The sequence below is a fragment of the Oncorhynchus masou genome, chromosome 9, assembly GCF_036934945.1.
Source record: "Oncorhynchus masou masou isolate Uvic2021 chromosome 9, UVic_Omas_1.1, whole genome shotgun sequence".
NCBI lineage: Eukaryota > Metazoa > Chordata > Actinopteri > Salmoniformes > Salmonidae > Oncorhynchus > Oncorhynchus masou.
The window spans coordinates 60,571,313-60,590,359 of record NC_088220.1 but is presented as its reverse complement, the minus strand read 5'-3'; the positions used below and the strand labels follow the sequence as shown (position 1 = coordinate 60,590,359).

The following is a 19,047-nucleotide window of genomic DNA, read 5'->3' as shown; positions in this document are numbered from 1 at the left end:
ACTGACAAAGATAGACACAGAGAGTGAAGAAGAGAGAGTGAGACACCCCAGTCTCAGCTCTGTTCCATGCAAACTCTCCACTGATTCTGATGGCATCATAGTTCTCTCCTCCTCTAGGCTCTGTGATCACCGTCTTCCTGTCCCCCAGCTAATCCCCCAGCCCTGTGTTGGTCAAGCAGTCACACAGTTTGTCAAGCATCTAAGAAAACAGAACACCAGCAAACAGAGCAGGGCTTCATGGATGCATCAATAAAAAATTATAAACTGTGTGATTTGTTCATATCTTTTTCAATGAATCTTTTTCTTAACATTTCTTCATTTGTTTACGCTTTGGCTGGTAGACATGGCATCATTTGGTCCTAACATGAATCAGGCTTGGCACCACTATGGGATGGAAGCTATTCTTCACGAGGGTCTTAATGACCTAATGAAGCAACAGAGCAGGAGTTGAGACTACAGTAAACAGGAGAAAAACTATGGCCATATTACACCAAGAAATGTGGTCCACATTAGAGCCCCCTGAGAAAACCTTTCACATAGCAGCATAAATACTGAGGTTTGTCTGCCAGCCAAAAGCAGCAACCTCTCCTCTCACAAGACATACAGAGAAACAGGTTTCCAGGTTTCCTGGAAGTTAGAGGGGGCACAATCCTTTCAGGGTTAAACAGTCCAGTACACTGTCCCAACAACTTGGCATCCAGACACTGCAGGTGTGTGTGTGTATTAAAGTCTGAAACAAAGTTCACATCATGATGGCACTGGATGTTCCTCTGCCCCCCCCAGCCTGCCGTTCTCCCTCCTGTGGCTCAGTTTCCCCCTCCCCTGCCTCCACAAAGTTGATGCATTTAAACCCCCCCCCACTCTTCCTCCATCCATAATAAAATCACTGTTGCTGCTGTTGCTGTTAGTGCAAAAAGTCACAGTCTCTCCAGGGAGGAACATTGATCTAAAAGCCCTCTCCTCGTCAGCTCCTAGCAGAGATCTAGTCATGTCTCCACCGTAGCGGATTATTTGCATGGCTTCACAATCAAAGAGCATCTTCATTGGTTTGGAAATGTGTTTGAAGGGTCAAGTAGAAGTTCTTCCTGTCTTGTAGTCAGCAGAAAAACTTCTCACATCAGACAAAGAATCGGACAAAGAAGTAGTGGTATTAAAACATTGTTTGCAGTTAGTCGGTTACTCTAACACAGGGAAAGATAGGGAAATTAAACATTACGAGCGTGTGGATGGATGGATAGTTCCTCTAGTTCCTGGCACACCAAGATGACTGACTAGCTACAGCCTGCCTGTGATTGTGAAATGAAGCAGAGGCGTATTTAATCAGGTCTCACTCAGCGCCACAAAACAACCGGGAGGGCCGGGAAACAGGAAAATTTGCATCAATAAAACACAACATTTTCAGAAAAGCTGCAGCGTTACATTGACAAGGGCCGTCCGCTTTATTCGTCAACCACCACCACAACTCCTCCACAAAACTGGTTGTCCCAACAATTGCTTTCCGATCCAATCCTGACTGACCATAGGTGAATTATTCATGTTATATACTTTAGGGTGGGAAACAAAACAGCCATGATCTGCCACACTGCACTTGAGGAAGACCAGAGGAGAGGCCGATTCAAGGAGGAAGGGAAGAGGAAGCTCAGTCTCTCACTGATCTAATTGATGGACTGGGTCACTGTAGTCAGCATCTTGGATTGTTGAGATTGTCCTTTATGCAGCCGACGTAAAACTCCTGCCAGGGAACAGCGAGTAACCTGATAACAAGGGAAGAGTAACCCGATAATAAAACGCCAGCCAGGGCTCTTAAAACACAAGTCACAAATAGCACCCTATTCCCTATATAGTGCACTACTTTTGACCAGAGCTCTTTAGGCCCCCCCTATGGGACATGGTCAAAAGTAGTGGACTATAAAGGGAGTAGGGTGCCATTTGAGACACAGGAAGAGACACATGCACTTGAGCAGCACAAACAGTCTTTGTGCAGAGCTTGTCGTTTATATTCCCCGAGTTGTAATTTGTAAAGCCCTTATAAAAGCGGGGGGCGAAATACAATCCAGTCAGTGCCACTCCAGCAGGAGCCACTTGGCTTGCAGCAGGGCCCAGGGTAATGGTCCCTAATGCTTTTATCTCTCAGACACTAAGAGTAAACATCACTCTGATTGCATTCCAAATAGCACACTACTCCATACATAGTGCAGTGCTTTTGACCATTAAAGTAGTGTACTTTAAAAGGGAATAGGGTGCCATTTAGGATGAACCTTCTCTCTCGCTGCTCCAACTGATGCTGCCATTTAATTACGAGCACATTTTCCTTAATCTTGATTGAGTAGAGCTGGGTTCAAAGGCGACGAGGCGAGGCAGGGCAGACAATAGGCAGGGAGCATAAATATTAAAATCAGTAGATGGTGATAGTGCTGACATCATCCAAGTATTCCTATGCAAACTCCCGATTGTTCATGAACTATTTGAAATGTGCCATATTGCTGAATCTTATACCTCAGTGGGTTGAATGGCAACAAACAATTGTTAAGGATCATGGTGAAAGTGGCCACAACTAGCAAAGGATTATAGTCGATGAGGTTGTTTTCATCCTGCCTGAGCGTCAACCGGGAGCTTCCTCGTAGCCTGCCTGTGTCAGCACGTGGTCCTGCCTGTGTCAGCACGTGGTCCTGCCTATGTCAGCACGTGGTCCTGCCTGTGTCAGCACGTGGTCCCAATTTCAGCAGTCAGGATATGGGAGGAGCGATTTCTGCCTAGTGAAATTTTAATTAAATGTAATTCAACTTGAAAGAATTCACAGTGGGGTTCGAACTTGATCATAATAAACTAATTTTAAAGCCTAAAACGACCTCAATAAAAAACAAACAAATTTTGGCCGTTCTGTCGATCATACATAGGGTTTCTAGGGCAGACCAGGGCTTTTGGCGCCGCTAGGTTGCTACGCAGTAGCCGACCAGCAGCGCTTCTGACTTCATGCTCCAGACTGGACACTTGGGGCCTGGCAGGGAGACGGGACAAGGAGGAAGGCTGGCTAGGTCTAGGAGACGGTGCTACACTACTCTATGGAGAGGCAGGCAGACACATGACAGTCACCTGGCTATTCATCAAGGCTCGTTTCCTCTGCCAGACAGCTCACCTTGACCTCTAACTGATCTGACCAAACTAATGACAGCTAATATCATTTTGCAAGAACTATGCACAAGCAATCGGTGCACACCAAAGTGAGGACCTGTGTAGAGTTTATGTGGCCGAGTCCACACGTAGTACACAGAGTATGACTGGAAGGATGCCGTTGTGTACCATGGTGTGAGTGTGTGTGTGTAACTTGGCCTTCATGACTAATTTAAGGGCATTATCTGACGGGTAGGTGGCGTATCCACAGGGTCTGCTGAAGCGCTACAGTAAATGTCAATCTGCACACTCGGCTGGCCCAGGTGCCAACACAACCGGAACGACCCACAGAGGGGAAAACCACCAAACACAGTCATTTTAAAGTAAAATGTCTCCTTCTGAATTTACCGGTTGTGTACTTCATTTAAAGAAATATGATGGAAATAGATGAAGAGGAAACAAACTGAAGGTGGCAAACGTGTGACTCAAACCCCCGCCCCTAGTGGCAATGTGTAGTCCACAACCACTGGATCGGCAGCAGGCCAGTGCTAGCATGGCCCCTCATTCTACAATGCACACAATAAGGGTCCAGGCAACATGACATGAGGAGGACTACAGCATTTAGCCAGTCTCAGAGTAACCCACAGGCACAACTAACAGTGAATAATTCATGGTGATTTCTGGGTATGGTGTGTGTGTGTGCGTGTGTGTGTGTGTGTGTGTGTGTGCATGTGCGTGTGTGCGTGTGTACAACGCTCAGGTTCTGGCAACAAACAACTTAGTAGAGTGGGCCAGATCTTTGCTTTGTCTAGTCTGGAGGGACGAATGCCACTCTTAGGCACTGAACTCTACACCTCTCTCTTGTGCACGTCTTCCCTCCCTTCCTCCATGGACCCACAACTCCATATTTCACCTCTTTCCTCTCCACTCCCTCTGTCTGCCCTTCCTCCCATCCCTGGTGTCGGTGGGCTGTGTTGCGACAACGTCACTGTTCTGGTAGCGCCCGTTAAATTATGGAAGGGGTCTTGGGCGACTGTAGCATTAATGAAACATGCAGGCCTGCCTTCTCCTACGCTGCTTTGTGGGTGAGAGCGGGAAATGTGTTGCAGCCTTAAATGATTCCGTTTAAATATGACTGCAATCATCACGCCAAGGGCGGTGCCAACCAAGTGACCACCTGCCTCCCAACCCCTCCCCTGGTGTCCACATCTCGAGAGGGAAGCTTGGGCTGTCAAAGTTAAGCATGGAAGAAGATCTTCTTGGTATCTACTTGTAGTCTTTCTCTCCAGAAGAGTTAGCTGTTAGTGAGCACAGACAAGGGTCGTCATGAGGATGTGGTTGGTGACACTTTGCTTCTTGAAAGTCCAATATCTTGAAAACTTGACTGCTGACATTTAAAACATTTTGGGATTGTATCAATAATGAAAAACCCCCACCAAAATATAGTTTGAGTGGAATTTCCCTTTAAAGCTTTGCCTCCTCAAAGCTGTAGCTTAGCAAACATTTCGCCTACAACAGCAGCAGCAGTGCACCTCAGGTTTCCACTGTAAAAGGCCATATAAAACATCTCAGCTGGAACAGTAAAGATGGATACATCCCTGTCCGAGCAAGGTGACCCATAAACCCAGAGATAGAGGAGAGACACACCCTGTAGAGATGACAGCACACCTTACACTGAGTAATAATGTTGGAGCGTGGCTGGAAGACAGCAGGGCAAACATGTGTGTCCAGCCTCCTCCTTCCTCAGCCCCCAGCCTCCTCCAGGCGCCAGCGTGGATGCCTTTTCACACATACAGCTAGGTGACATCACCCCTAATGGCCCTTATCTCAGTCTGCTTTAAAAGCATCTTGCGTTTCCTTTTGATCTTTTCACCTCTGGAAAACACTTTTTAATAAGCCCACCTCTCCTCTCCAACCCCCAGCGCTGAGTTTGGTCCCTTTCCTCTTGCGGTGTGGCCAGACTGAGAGGCGCGGGCAGAGGGGTACCGTGGTTTTAATGGGCATTAACTGGGGGGCTGTTGAGGCTCAAGTGCTACAAAACCACAGCTCCAGGAGGGCTCTGGGAGATGTCTGAGTGTGTAATGTCTGCAAGTAGTGTGTGTGCATGGCCAAACACACACACACACACACGCCTGTGTGCGTGCATGCGTGAGAGAGTACCTTTAACTGTGTGTTCTTGAGTTGTACTGTATGTTCAGTGTGCGTATGCCCCCTCACTGTGTCTGCCAGAAGTGTGTGTGTCTGTCAGAGGGCGACTGACAGAGCCGAAAGGAAAGCAGGACGCCTCTGCGGCCTTGCTGTGTGATCTTAGTACTGTGTGACTGTGGCCTCTGTCCTTCATACCGCTGCCTCTCAGATAGGCATCATCCAGACATACTGGACAGGGGCACCTGGAGACGACCCATCCTCTGTCTCACTCACACACACGGCTAACCGGCTCCAGAGGGCCTCAACAGACTCTACAATTAATACCCCTCATCTCTTCATCATCTTTAAGAGACGTCTGTCTGCACATTAAATATTAATGCACAGAGGGCATAGAGCTCCAACACAAGTCATCAATAATACCCACCGAGAGTTGCTCTGTGGCTGTCTCTGCCTGCCTGGCGTCATGGCTGGGGGGAAAGAGACAAAACTGGATCCTAATAGGAGACTTTAAACATTCATATTCTGATGTAGTCTCAACTGGATAGTCAACTAGAGGGAAAACGTTGAGCTTTGACAACATCAAAGGGTCAAATACAAAAACATAGGCCTATTGTAAATTAGCATAAAGAATGTGTGCATTGTAAGACACTAAACAGGCACACAAGAAGACACACAAAAAAGGTATGCAGCACTATGCAAGAACACAAACAAACCTTCACATGTAACACTTGCGTATCTGTGCACGTGCGAGCACTAACACACAGCCACAGTGACATGAGAGAGCCAGCTGGTCCCTAAGTGGACTGGTGGTGGTGATGTGACAAAGACACAGAGCCTGAATGGAAATCTATTATTCATGGAGGGAAGCATAACAAACAAAGGAGGACAAAGTATTTATCAACGGGCCCTTAGAAGTGTCTGGTTAACTGAAAGAGAATACCGGGTTTTATGTAGGGTATTTGTCAGCCTACAGCTATTTAAGAGACACCTATTAGGTCTACATAGACATACACTACCGGTCAAAGGTTTGGGGTCATTTAGAAATGTCCTTGTTTTTGAAAGAAAAAGCACATTTTTCATCAAATTGATCAGAAATACAGTGTAGACATTGTTAATGTTGTAAATGACCATTGGCAGATTTTTTAATGGAATATCTACATAGGCGTGCAGAGGCCCATTATCAGCAACCATCACTCCTGTGTTCCAATGGCACGGTGTGTTAGCTAAACCAAGTTTATCATTTTAAAAGGCTAATTGATCATTATAAAACCCTTTTGCAATTATGTTACCACAGCTGAAAAGTGTTGTGCTTATTAAAGAAGTAATAAAACACAGGAGTGATGTTTTTTTATTTATTTTACCTTTATTTTACTTGGCAAGTCAGTTAAGAACAAATTCTTCTTTTAAATGACGGCCTAGGAACAGTGGGTTAACTGCCTGTTCAGGGGCAGAACGACAGATTTGTAACAATGTCGACACTGTATTTCTGATCAATTTGATGGACAAAAACATGGACATTTCTAAGTGATCCCAAACTTAGTGTATATTACAGCTGTTATGGACTCTTAGGACCTCTTCCTTTGACATTCTGTTGAAATCAAACAAAACGTCTTTACTCTCTACCAGTTGCGCCAAACTTGCTAACACACAGCAAGGATATCATGGGTACATTAAAACACTCAACCTCAATATGTGGTCTCTAGCCCCTCCTGGTGGTATATGGTAAGAACTGAAGATGATTTCAAGGAGAAATGGTGTGTTCACTGTGGCACTCTGAAGCTAAACGTTTTGCAACGGCAAAAGAAAATCTATTGAACTTTTTCAAAATGCGTTATGCTTGACTACAGTCCAATTCCTTTCTGAGCATCGTTAACCATCCGATTGTTTCTGGATACTATGAAAAAAATCATGAAACATAACATCAGTGGTGAGGCTGAAATTAAGGTAGGAGGTTTCTTCTGATCTGTGACTTGCTGATGACATGTCTGCCAGCCTCCAGCTGGACAGAGAACTTGACCCCCAGCTCTGAGGAGAAGGATCCCATAGGAGACATGTAATGTAATGTAATGTAATAATCCATGTAATGTAATAATACGCTATGAGTAACATGTACTTTTATCCCCCAGTATAAAAGTTGTATACACAGCATTTACACTCCAGTACATCCTCCCCTGCTACTCACCACAGCTGAGTTGAGGCACCAGAAGCTGAGTGTGTGTACAAGGGTCTTGGCACTGTGGCGTCAGCGGTTGGGCCTGGCGAAGAAGCCCTGAGCATCTGGCACGCCTGGAGCAGTGGTCCAGGTGTAGGACTGCTGCAGCGCCACGCTGTGGTCCTCTGCAAACCTGACCATGGGAACATGACAGTCAGTGATCAAAAGTGTTAGTATGATGTGTTTTGTAGTATGTCGTTATGTTGATCTTGTTTTTCACCCTGACTACAATGCACATTTCCCAATTAGGACAATACAAATACTGACTGATTGTTAAAGACTGGTTCACAGACTGGTTCTGACCTGCTCTTCTCCCTGTAGAGGAAGTCTAGTACAATGAAGAGACTCTTGAGGACAGAGGAGCTGACTGAGCTGATGGTGGGGACCTCCAATGTGTCCTCTCTCCCATTCACCAGCCCAACCCCTCTTTCTCCAACACCGCTGCTAGGTGCTTCTATACAGGGGAGAGATGAGGGAGGGAAGGAGAAATGTGGAGAGAAAAGAGAGATGCTGTAGGCCTCCCTTCCAAACACACAAGTCTTGCAACAAAAAAAGGGGGTGAAAGTGAGAGATCAAAAGACAGGGACTGAGACAGAGACACAGGTGAGAGGAGACCTAGGTGGTCAACAACATTATCTGACCTGCAGCATGGCAAAGGTGTCAGTGGTGATGACCTTGGTATGGAAGAATCCCAGAACCTCCTTGCCATTCCACACCTTATAGGACATCTCATACTCCCTCTCAGCCAGAACATTGCAGCTCTCCTGCATCCAACTACACCACAGGAGGAACAGACAAACAGACAGAGAGAGTGAGAGTGGCCATCTTAGAACTACTGTTGGATATTGAGGAAAGCAAGGCTAGAAGACATTCTTTACAAGTATTGATTACATTTAATTAATAACCAAGACGGGTTGATTAGTAGACCAGTTGTGCTTGTGCTGGCCTAGAAAGAATGTACCAGGAATAGATAGGTAGAGAAACACTACTGTAGTTTCAGTCGGGGGAGGTGATGATGAGGGACTTGAGCAGGCTGCAGCAGAAGGCCCAGAGGGGTTAGGGTCTACCTAGATGGGTTAAGGTCTAACTCACTCCAGGAATTTAGGGTCTATTTACTTGAGCAGGGAACAGCAGAAGGCCAGCAGCGGTTGGTGGTTGGAGCATCTGATGTTATCCAGCTTCTCCCTGGCAGACAGCAGCTGGGGTTTGTTCAGGGTGTAGCTGGCACAGTCCTCTATGTTGTGGGCCTCATCCAGAACCCCAATCTGACCCTTCAGGTTGATGTGAATCTGCAGGGGAGGAGAGGGAAGGAGATAGCGTCCCATCCCACATGCAGTGGGTTTGACCAGGTAGTTGTCAAGGATAATGTTCAGCTAAAAGTAAAAGGAAACATCTATTCTTTAACGTGTGAAACCACCTTTTCTTCAGGCCTACATCCTCATCACTCACTCCTTCTCTAACTCCAACAATTCCCTGCATCCCTCGTTCTGCCACTCATGCTCTCCCTGATGATGGGGTCCAGTAGGTCGTTTTAGGGATAGAAGACTACACCCATCTCTCACTCCTCCTTATCCTTCTCTCTGCTCCCCTCACCATGCCTTCCCTCCCACCAGACCCAAGCTCTCCCTGATGATGAGGTCCAGTAGATAGTTGTAGGGACAGAATAGGATACAGGCATGAGGTCCCTGGCAACGTAGTAGGAGCAGGCCCTCAGTCTCCCCCCCAGCCGACTGATGTCCCAGGACTGATGGAGACCATGGACCCAGTGCAGTGTTCTGGTCCTGCATCTTGTGCACGCCGTTTTTGAAGCGGTACAATACACCCTGCACATATTCCTTGACCACTACCTGGTCAAACCCAACACTCCCTGCGTGTGGTACGTAAGAGAGAGAGGAGGAAGAGTTGTTTTCATCCTTGACAATACACACATGAAAACTAATTAAGTTCAGCTTACTGGTGACCTTGAGGACCTCTCAGAACCAACACTGATCAATACCTTCATCATGGTTTATACACATAGGACATGTACAGACACACACTCAACATAGGCCAGTACCAACAACAACTCTTCTGGCATTACCAATAGCTCGGGGTAATTCCCAAGTGGCAGTCTCCAGTCTCATGTACTAAGGCTCATTACCCAGTCATCAGAGGCGCCTCATCTACCACCATGTCACAACCAGTCGGCTCCCCGGTGACACACACACGTGACGACTATACTCCGTTCCCGCCAAAGGCATGGAAAGAAAGGCAGCTATCAAAGGGGTGGATGGGTGCTCACTTTCTGCAACACATCATGGATAAACTTTTGCACTTAAAGCGGTTTTGTTTCAAACGGTTCAGTGTGTGTGCGCGAGAACGCGTGTGGCGAAGGTTAAAGGATTAGCGTCCACTCAAGTCATTCTTATATTGGCTCAATGGCAGCTTAGGGGTGTGATTTGACTTCATGACTCCACAAAAAGAGAAAACACAACAGGGGAGTCTTAACCCAACGAAGCTCAGTCAGAGCCAGGTGTATGTAACAAGAGACTGGCTATAGACAGGGCCTAGAGGACTGGAAAGTGGAGGGATAAACAGGACTAATTGAAGAATGAGTGTGATGGAGCTGTGGCCATTCTATCCTCTGGGGTTATCGCGGGGACATCTATTCTCTGTAACAGATCAGGATGTAACACTGTCACCGTGGCGACTGTAGGCTGAGGTGGACAGGACAGATAGACACCTCTGGAGACAGCGAAATAGGGTCTTATTATACGATCAGGCTGACCCATGTGTGTTTGTATGTGTGTGTTCATTACACTAGCCCCCTCACCTTGAGGAGAACAGGAGTTAGGACTGTAACAGTAATACTGGCTATAAAGTCTCCCATCTGACACAAAACCTGTCTGAAGCCTCGTGACACGTCATCGTGCTAGAGAGACTGACCAATTGGGGATGTTATGGGGTGTGATTGTCACCTGGGGCGACAGTGATGGGGGCTGTCTGCCTGTCCTTTAACTGTGGGGTTGGGTTACGAAGCCTTTCTTTCTAGAGCTCAGAGGCAGCTCAAATTCACTCCCTTTAAGTGTCTGTCACTGGGATTAGAAACACCACTCAAACTCATGATCAGAGGTGTGTGTGTTTCCATGTCTGAAGAGGTCATGGTTTTCACAGCTGGATTGGGGTGAATCTCAGTTCAAAATAATTAAATTCAGGTCCAGTAATAGTCAACGACCTCCAATGAGAGGTAAGAGGGCAACAGTAATGTAGCCTAGTTAGGAGCTGAGCTGATCTGAACCGGGCCAGCAACTGGACAGCCATCAGTTAAAATCCCAGGTTTGTGTGTATAGGATTCTAAAGCTACCGGTAGCTTACCAAAATAAGATAAACTATGGGCAACCTATCGTAATTTTGAATCACTTAAATTATTCATATATAGAATTCATTTTTTATATCTGTGTCTATATTGTCCGTGAGTTTCTAGTAGATATGTTTCAAGAGAAAATAGTCTAATTAATGAAAAATAGCATTTAATCAACAATGGCATTATTTTTCTATTAACTCTGCAACTCTTCAAACTATTAACTATTTTCACAACTGCCATCAGTTTGACACTGAAACAATGACAACAAATACATACTGACATAGTAAAATATACGTGTGTAAAAAAAATACTTCATGCTGAAACCCAGTTGAAGTGAGGCACCACCTCTGAGTGGACACAGGTGTGGTCCCTACAAGAGACGACGGTGATGGGGGTGGAAGAGCAGAGAGCGTACGATTCATCTCGTGGGCCATCTGAGTGATCTGTTTGTGGGAGCGAGTGCCGAAGATTGTCTTGGGAACTTGTTTCTTCTTGCTCTCTTTGGCCTTCTCCTTAGAAGACTTTCCCTCGGCTACTTTCTGGCCGCCTTTGGACGAGGCACAGGGACAGAGAGAGCAGGACACCACGGACGACTGGTGGACACATGGGGGGGAAAGATGGAGGGAGAAGGAAGATAAAATAACAAGATATCAAGAGTGTTCTCTTCAGAAAATTGTGAAACATTTATTTTATTTTACATTGCTCACTATATAAATATTGAGACCAAACAAAAATCACCAATACCAGACAACTGGTGAACTTTATATGCTCCATTAGTGAACATATAATAAAGTATAGCAAGAATGTGTATATGCACACAATACTGCCTGTCAGTCATGGTTAGATTACATTACCTGACTGCTGAAAGCTGATAGGTTACCATTGTTGGGGATGTGAAAGTGTAGCTGCTTTTTAATTGGCTGTTAGTAACCACAGGGGATGTGTGGCGTCACCTTCTCTTGACACACAGGTGAAGCGTAGCCAGCAGCGCTGCTGAAACCAATACCAGTCAGGTGCTGAGCTCTTTAAAGTAGGACACTTTCCATCCCTTTCACTAACGCAAATAATTGGCATTGGTGTTAGTGAAAGGGGTATCAAACCATGAAGACTAAACAAGCCAACCTCAAATAGTACTGTTCACCACAAAGTTCTAAGCTAACCACATAGTGTCCTTCAGCTGTTTCCATCAGAGGAAGTCAAATGTTCTCTTATGACACTGTTGAAGTAACCCTGAATCTAAACCTTGAGCTTATTGACTGCACAAGTCTTAAATTCTCAGAAATTCTTCTCTTCATCTCTTCCATCTTTTACAATCTGGCACCACCCAGTTGATATGCCTCCCCATATAAAGGAACGCCCAGGGTGTGGGTTACAACTCAAGCAAGCTGAGCCTGTGGTGCTTCAGTGGAGACTAGAAGGGCCAGGCGTTTCAGGTTACCCTCCTTTCCGCTCTTTTTCCAAAAGTGTTTGCCATTAAATATTACAATGTGTGTTAGGGGGCCCGAAAGGAGCTCAGCCACTTTTCCCTTGATTGAACAGGTATTCACTCTGGGTGGTAGACCGATTTCCTCGCTCTCAGCGGCAGTGGGTGGAATTGTCCAGTGTTGAATGAGCCGGTATGTGTCTGTTGCAGAGGGCAGCCAACACCATCAGGCCCCCTGTTAGTTATCTACATTCCATTCCAGGGGGTGTCTGCTCGCTCCTATGAGCCCAGCAGAGCCCCAAACCGTGTCGGTCTGCATCTCAGACGGAGACGGGCACGTAAAGGGATACTCTTGTCAGAGGTTTCCTGCTCCTGCCTCTCGACAAGGGCCTCTATTCAGCAGTGCCCCCCCCCCTCCATCCTCCCACCTGTCTATGAATAAGTAATTATTTGCCATGATTTCGCAGTAGGAGGGATATGTGGAGGGGTCTATTTAAACGTGGCAGCAGCAGTTAAGGTGATCGGTCTCTGTTGCACAGGCGAGGAGCGGATCTGCAGAGCTGAGCAGTATAACTGGTCTGTTCCAACGATGTGGCCCTTCTGTAACCTGATCCTACTAGGTGACCCTGTTTATTCATCATGTCATCTCAGGGCTCTTTATACCCTTAACCCACAGGAGCTGACTCCTAAATGGTACCCTATTACGTTGCTTCTGCCTATAGTGTTCATAAGAAAACCCCTCTTTAAAGAGATCACCCGGTGTGTTCCAAACAGTACTCGTCTCATCCTTATTGTCTGGGCATAGTGACAGTCAGAACCATGCCCTGGATGTGGTGGTGGTGTGGTTCTCAGTCACTCAGTATACTCTTGGCCAGGTAGACCTAGCTGATTCCAGCCCTGTGTGCCTTGAGTTTCAGCATTGCACAGCTGACACTTGAGAAGTCTTACACTCCGGGGGGCCAGGTGATGATGGTGGTGGGGATTGGCGGGGACAGGCTGGCTCGCTGGATGCCAATTCGCTCCTCAGTCTTCAAGGTTCCGAATACACATGAAAATGTGCGCACACACACACAGTGGGTGGGCTGGCTGAGTCGCAAATAGATGACTGCAGTGCCATCCTGATCAAATACCTTAGGAGCATGACACAAACTAGGCATCACCCCTCTCCTCTGGTATGTCCCCCAAATGGCACCCTATTCCCTATATAATACATTACTTTTTGAACAGGGCCCATAGGGCTGTAGTCAAAAGTAGTGGACTATGTTGGAAATAGGGCACCATTTGGGATGCATATTGCTCTGCCCCGAATGGCCACCCAGCCCTCCCTCCTCATAAAGCAGCGGTTTATCCCTCTAGGTCCCAGGGCTCAGTAACCAGCGGGTGACCCCCATTCAATATTTATGCCTGGCTTTCACAGATCAGCGGCGAGGCAAACCCTCTTAATTAAAAAGTGGAGCTCTGTCCGTTCAAAGAGCCCCATTCAGGACGTCAGTCAGCAGAGTGCAGCCGGTCAGGTATCAGACGGGGAAACCCAAGACGAACAGCGGGAGGGGACTTTCTCCTCCTAACTATTCCTTTTTCCCACTCCTCTTCCTGCCGTATGCAGCCTAAACACAACCTATATCACATGACACATTCACTTGGCACACAAGAAATGTGAGAACAATGCCAATGATATGTGATGGAAAAGAGCCACAGATTAAGTGGGCTATGCTGCCACCAAGTGGACACAAAGTAGTATTTGGGTGGCTGTACAACACAAATATTTATCTTCATGGATTCTAATGGTTGGCGTTAAGGTGGTCGTCAGTTGAGCTGTTCCTAGATCAGCATTAAAAAGCAGCATATCCTTAGTTTAGAATAGATGTACTCACACAGTACTGTGCCTCAGAGGGCAGGTCCATCGGTCAGGGCTGGCCAATATTGCCAAAATATCATATCAGAATATTTTTCAAATGTTTGACTGTACAACAGTATTTGACTGTATTTTGTTTCTGAATAATACAAGTTCTAAATATGTTTTATGAGTAGTGCATGACCCTAGGATGGCAGAAAATTAATTATAAGTGATTTGAATGGGCTTTCCACATTCTGATGGTTTTATGCTCAACCAAACTAAATCAAATCAAAGTTTAGCAGATGTTGTAGCGGGTGCAGCAAAATGCTTATGTTACTAGCTCCTAACAATGCAGCAAAATGTCAAAGAGTACACAATAATAAAAATAATAAAAAATAATAAACAAAATTCAAGAAGTGTCAGAACGAGGATACAACTGCATTTGAAAGTAGTCCAATTTCTAGAATGTTTCATTAAATTTAGCACTGTATAAAATATCTTTGTAGACTAAAATTCCCTACCAGTATGAGTATCCGTACCGGTATACTGTACACAAAATATTTCCCCGCCCTACCATCAGTTGAGCTGATCCTAGATCAGCACTAAAAAGAAACATATCCTAAGTTTAGACTAGAAATTCTCACACAGTAGTGAGCCTCAGGGGGGGAAGGTTCATCAATTTAGCTGATCCTAGATCAGCACTTCCCAGCAAGTGGCAACATATCCTTAGTATATGTTTAGATAGATGTACTCACACAGCAGTGTGTCTCAGGGGGTAGGTTTATAGTCTGTGCCTGGGTCTTCAGCTCCACTGTCTGTGTTCCAGGCACTGGTCTCTCTCCTTCTGCCTCATCATCTATAAACACCACTCACTGCTCCAAGCACCTCCTCTTACAACCCCAAGGGGAACGGAGAGTAAGGGTTTTGTTATTGAGTGAATTTTGCAGTTCCTCAGATGTGCAGTTCCTTAGATGTCAAATACTTCTTTAGACAGTCCAGGCAGTAAAGAGCTGATAATCTGCACAGACAAACATGTTTTGTATACCCTGGAACAAGGCTACGCAACTTGAAACAGGGACAAATCAGAATGGTTAGACTTATTGGTCTGTCTGTGAAAGTATTGTTAATATGGCTACCCATAAAAATACAGGAAATTCTATAAGGCTACCTAACTTCTGTTCCATGGTTGGGGTGTGGATGCACTTCCTATCAGGCTGGAAGTCATCATCCTTCTCCTGGTCGGAGGTGAGGGAGGTCTGGAACTTGTCAGACAGGCTAGAGACTTGGGCTTGTACTTCTCTGGTGGAGGGGGCACTGAATAGACACAGACAAGTATCAGCACCTGTACTGAATTGAAACATGTCAAACCTGAGCTGAGCTAGAGGATTGGGAGTGTGACTTAAACTGCAGTTAAGTGCATCTACAGTACAGATAGTTTTTTTTCTCAATCCATTTCTCAGAGGATTGGGGTGGACCACAAGGTGGACATCTTTGTTCTAGCCCAAGGGAACTGCATCTTCACCTCTGCTATGGTGTACTCCACAGGGTGAGAGACTGCCTTGACCAAATGCTATACACACTGGAAAGAAATGTTGCTGCAAATGACAATGTAATTCACATCGATTGGTCACACCCCCCTCACATGTGGCTCTGAGTAGGGGTGGGTATAATTTGTAGAACGTTCCAACAGGAATCTGGTCCAAAAACAAACAACGCATACAAAATTGTATAGCGGCAGATACCAGGTAGGGAGTGGGCTATTTAATTACGTTTTTCACTCACCACGTTTATTCCGGAAAATGTCTGTCTTCACTCTGGTGGCCTATGGTCAAACATTAAGAATATAAGCTACGTGGTGAGTTGATGCCTATTCGTCAACTAGTTGAATCGATCATGCTACTTTGTATGCATTGTTAGTTGGCAACCTTGTACTTTACGCAGTTTTTGGAACAGATTCCTGTTGGAACGTTCCACAAATGATACCCACCCTCTGAGTAGAGCTAACTACATCAAAACTAACATCAAGCGCTAAAATGTGACGTTTGCAACTGGAAAGAGAAAAATTGCTGAAGTTGGAGACTTTTATCTCCCTCACCAACTTCAAACATCTCCTATCTGAGCAGCTAACCGATCGCTGCAGCTGTACATAGTCTATCTGTAAATAGCCCACCCAATTTTACCTACCTCATCCCCATACTGTTTATATTTATTTACTTTTCTGCTCTTTTGCACACCAATATCTCTACCTGTACATGACCATCTGATCATTTATCACTCCAGTGTTAATCTGCAAAATTGTAATTATTTGCCTACCTCCTCATGCCTTTTGCACACAATGTATATAGACTTTTTTTTCTACTGTGTTATTGACTTGTTTATTGTTTACTCCATGTGTAACTCTGTGTTGTCTGTTCACACTGCTATGCTTTATCTTGGCCAGGTCGCAGTTGTAAATGAGAACTTGTTCTCAACTAGCCCACCTGGTTAAATAAAGGTGAAATAAAAAAATAAAAAATAATAATCCTGATCAGTTAAAATTCAAGCTAATGGCCAGCAGATGTCAGTGTTGTCTATAATAAACACCACTGACAGGACATTGTGACCTCACTCAGCTTGGTGGTCGCAATATACAATATTGTGAGTACACACGCATAGTGTTAGTATATGGTTTCTCCAGCAAGGGTTGTTCCCCTTTCTGGGATGTCTGTGAGAGGGGGAATTTTGAGTGAAAGAGGAGAAGAAAGAAACAGACTGAAGTTAGAGGTGGAGAAGAGAGGAGAGGGAGAAACAAGAGAAGGAAAAGAGAAAGGAATAGGTGAACAGGGAATGTGGAGGAGGATAGAAGACAGAGAAACATAGTGAACGTGGAAGAAGAGGAGAGAGGGGAAACATAGGAAACTCGAGGTTAGGCGACAGAACCAGAGGCTGGACACCAGATATCACCTTATCCTCCCGGCAACCCCCCAGCAACGTCCCGGCAACCCCGACGCACTGAAATAATTTGTATTGTCGCCCAGCTCCACGGCTCTCCATCTCCCCTGCTTACCCCAGTTTGCCAGACCCCTCCACTCTGATTTATATTAGGTTTCTTATCTAATAACTCCGACTGCAGGAACCGTGGACCAAATGCTGTTTAACAGCAGCTGTAAAACACAAGTTGTAAAAACACACAGCACACTACAGCCACAAACACACCCCAACTCCGTATTCCATCACACAGGCCTCAACCAACCACAACGCCTTATTCCATCACACTAACCAACACCAACTCCTTTCATCTTGAGAAAGTAAAAGAAAATTAAGGATGAATAAAGTAAGTAAATGTAATGTCATCAATTTGATAAGAGCGTCTGCTAAATGACTTAAATGTAAATGTAAATTGTCTGGCTCTGTGCTCAGTGTTTAAGTAGGTGGGCTTTCTGTGAGTGTGACAGAGAAGTGCAGGTCCAGAGGCAGGTAGTCAGAGAGGAGAGAGCATGGTTTGTATAGAACTGATAATGTGGACAGACAGACTGCAGCAGTATGGTCCATGAGGGCATAATGTTTTGAAATCAACTTTGATTTGATTTGATACAGTAGAAGACAGACGGCAGCTCTGGTGCAGAGAATAGTGAACCCTTGCAGCCTCTTTGCACTGTGTTTTAGTGTGGTGCCATACCCCCACCCGTCTTTATTTCATTTCCAAACGATCCCCACTCAGCTTTCTGTCACACCTGCGTTCTGCCTCCTGTTCCAGAACACAAGTCAGCAGAGGAAATGGCCTGCGGCACAAACAGCACTCTATTCCTTATTTAGTGTACTACTTTTAACCAGGGCCCATTGACCTCTTCATCACAGCTCTGGTCCAGAAGGGCTGCTGGGGCCAGGGTCTCTCTCTCTCTCTCTCCCTCTCTCTCTCTCTCTCTCTCTCTCTCTCTCTCTCTCTCTCTCTCTCTCTCTCTCTGTGCCTTTTCTAACCTCATCACAAAGGGAAACAGGGATCCCACTGGGCACACACAGGTTGAATCAACATTGTTTCCACGTCATTTCAAATTTACGTGGAACCAACGTGGAGTAGATGTTGAATTGATGTCTGTGCACAATGGGTTGTGTATTAGAAGCATGGGCATTGGTGGTATTTCCTGGTTTGGACAACCACACTGTCTTACTGAGGAGTTTGGATGCATTCTAAATCACTCCCTTATCCCTGTATGGTGCACTACTTCTGACCAGAGCTATATGGGAATAGGATGCCATTTGGGACACATCCTTGGGTTGCAGTTTTTGAACAGGCCCTGCACAAACGTTGCACTAATAGGTTGTGTCTTGTTGCTGCTACAGTGAATTCTCATAAATGCTGTCATCAGCTATAAGTGATGGTTGGGCTGTGCTGTAAAGAGAAAAGACGGTGATTGCTCTGTAGTTGGCCAGTCTCACCTCTTCTCACTAAAACCTGGCTGCCAGCAGTAGACATACACTACCGTTCAAAAGTTTGAAGTCACTTAGAAATGTCCTTGTTTTCAAAAGAAAATCTTTTTTTTTGTCCATTAAAATAACATCACATTGATCAGAAACACAGTTTAGACATTGTTAATGTTGTAAATGACTATTGTAGCTGGAAACTGCTGATTTTTAAAGGAATATCTACATAGGCATACAGAGGCCCATTATCAGCAACCACCACTCCTGTATTCCAATGGCATATTGTGTTAGCTAATCCAAGTTTATCATTTTAAAAGGCTAATTGATCATTAGAAAACCCTTTTGCAATTATGTTAGCACAGCTGAAAACTGTTGTCCTGATTAAAGAAGCAATAAAACTGGCCTTCTTTAGACTAGTTGAGTATCTTGAACATCAGCATTTGTGGTTTCAATTACAGGCTCAAAATGGCTAGAAACAAAGCACTTTCTTCTGAAACTCGTCAGTCTATTCTTGTTCTGAGAAATGAAGGCTATTTCATGCGAGAAATTGCCAAGAAACTGAAGATCTCGTA

General features: G+C 45.3%; 1 pseudogene; it reads right to left on the bottom strand.

The window, feature by feature from the left end:
* Positions 1 to 19,047, bottom strand: part of LOC135545051 (Fanconi anemia group J protein homolog) — a 59,246-nt pseudogene that overhangs the window by 10,976 nt on the left and 29,223 nt on the right.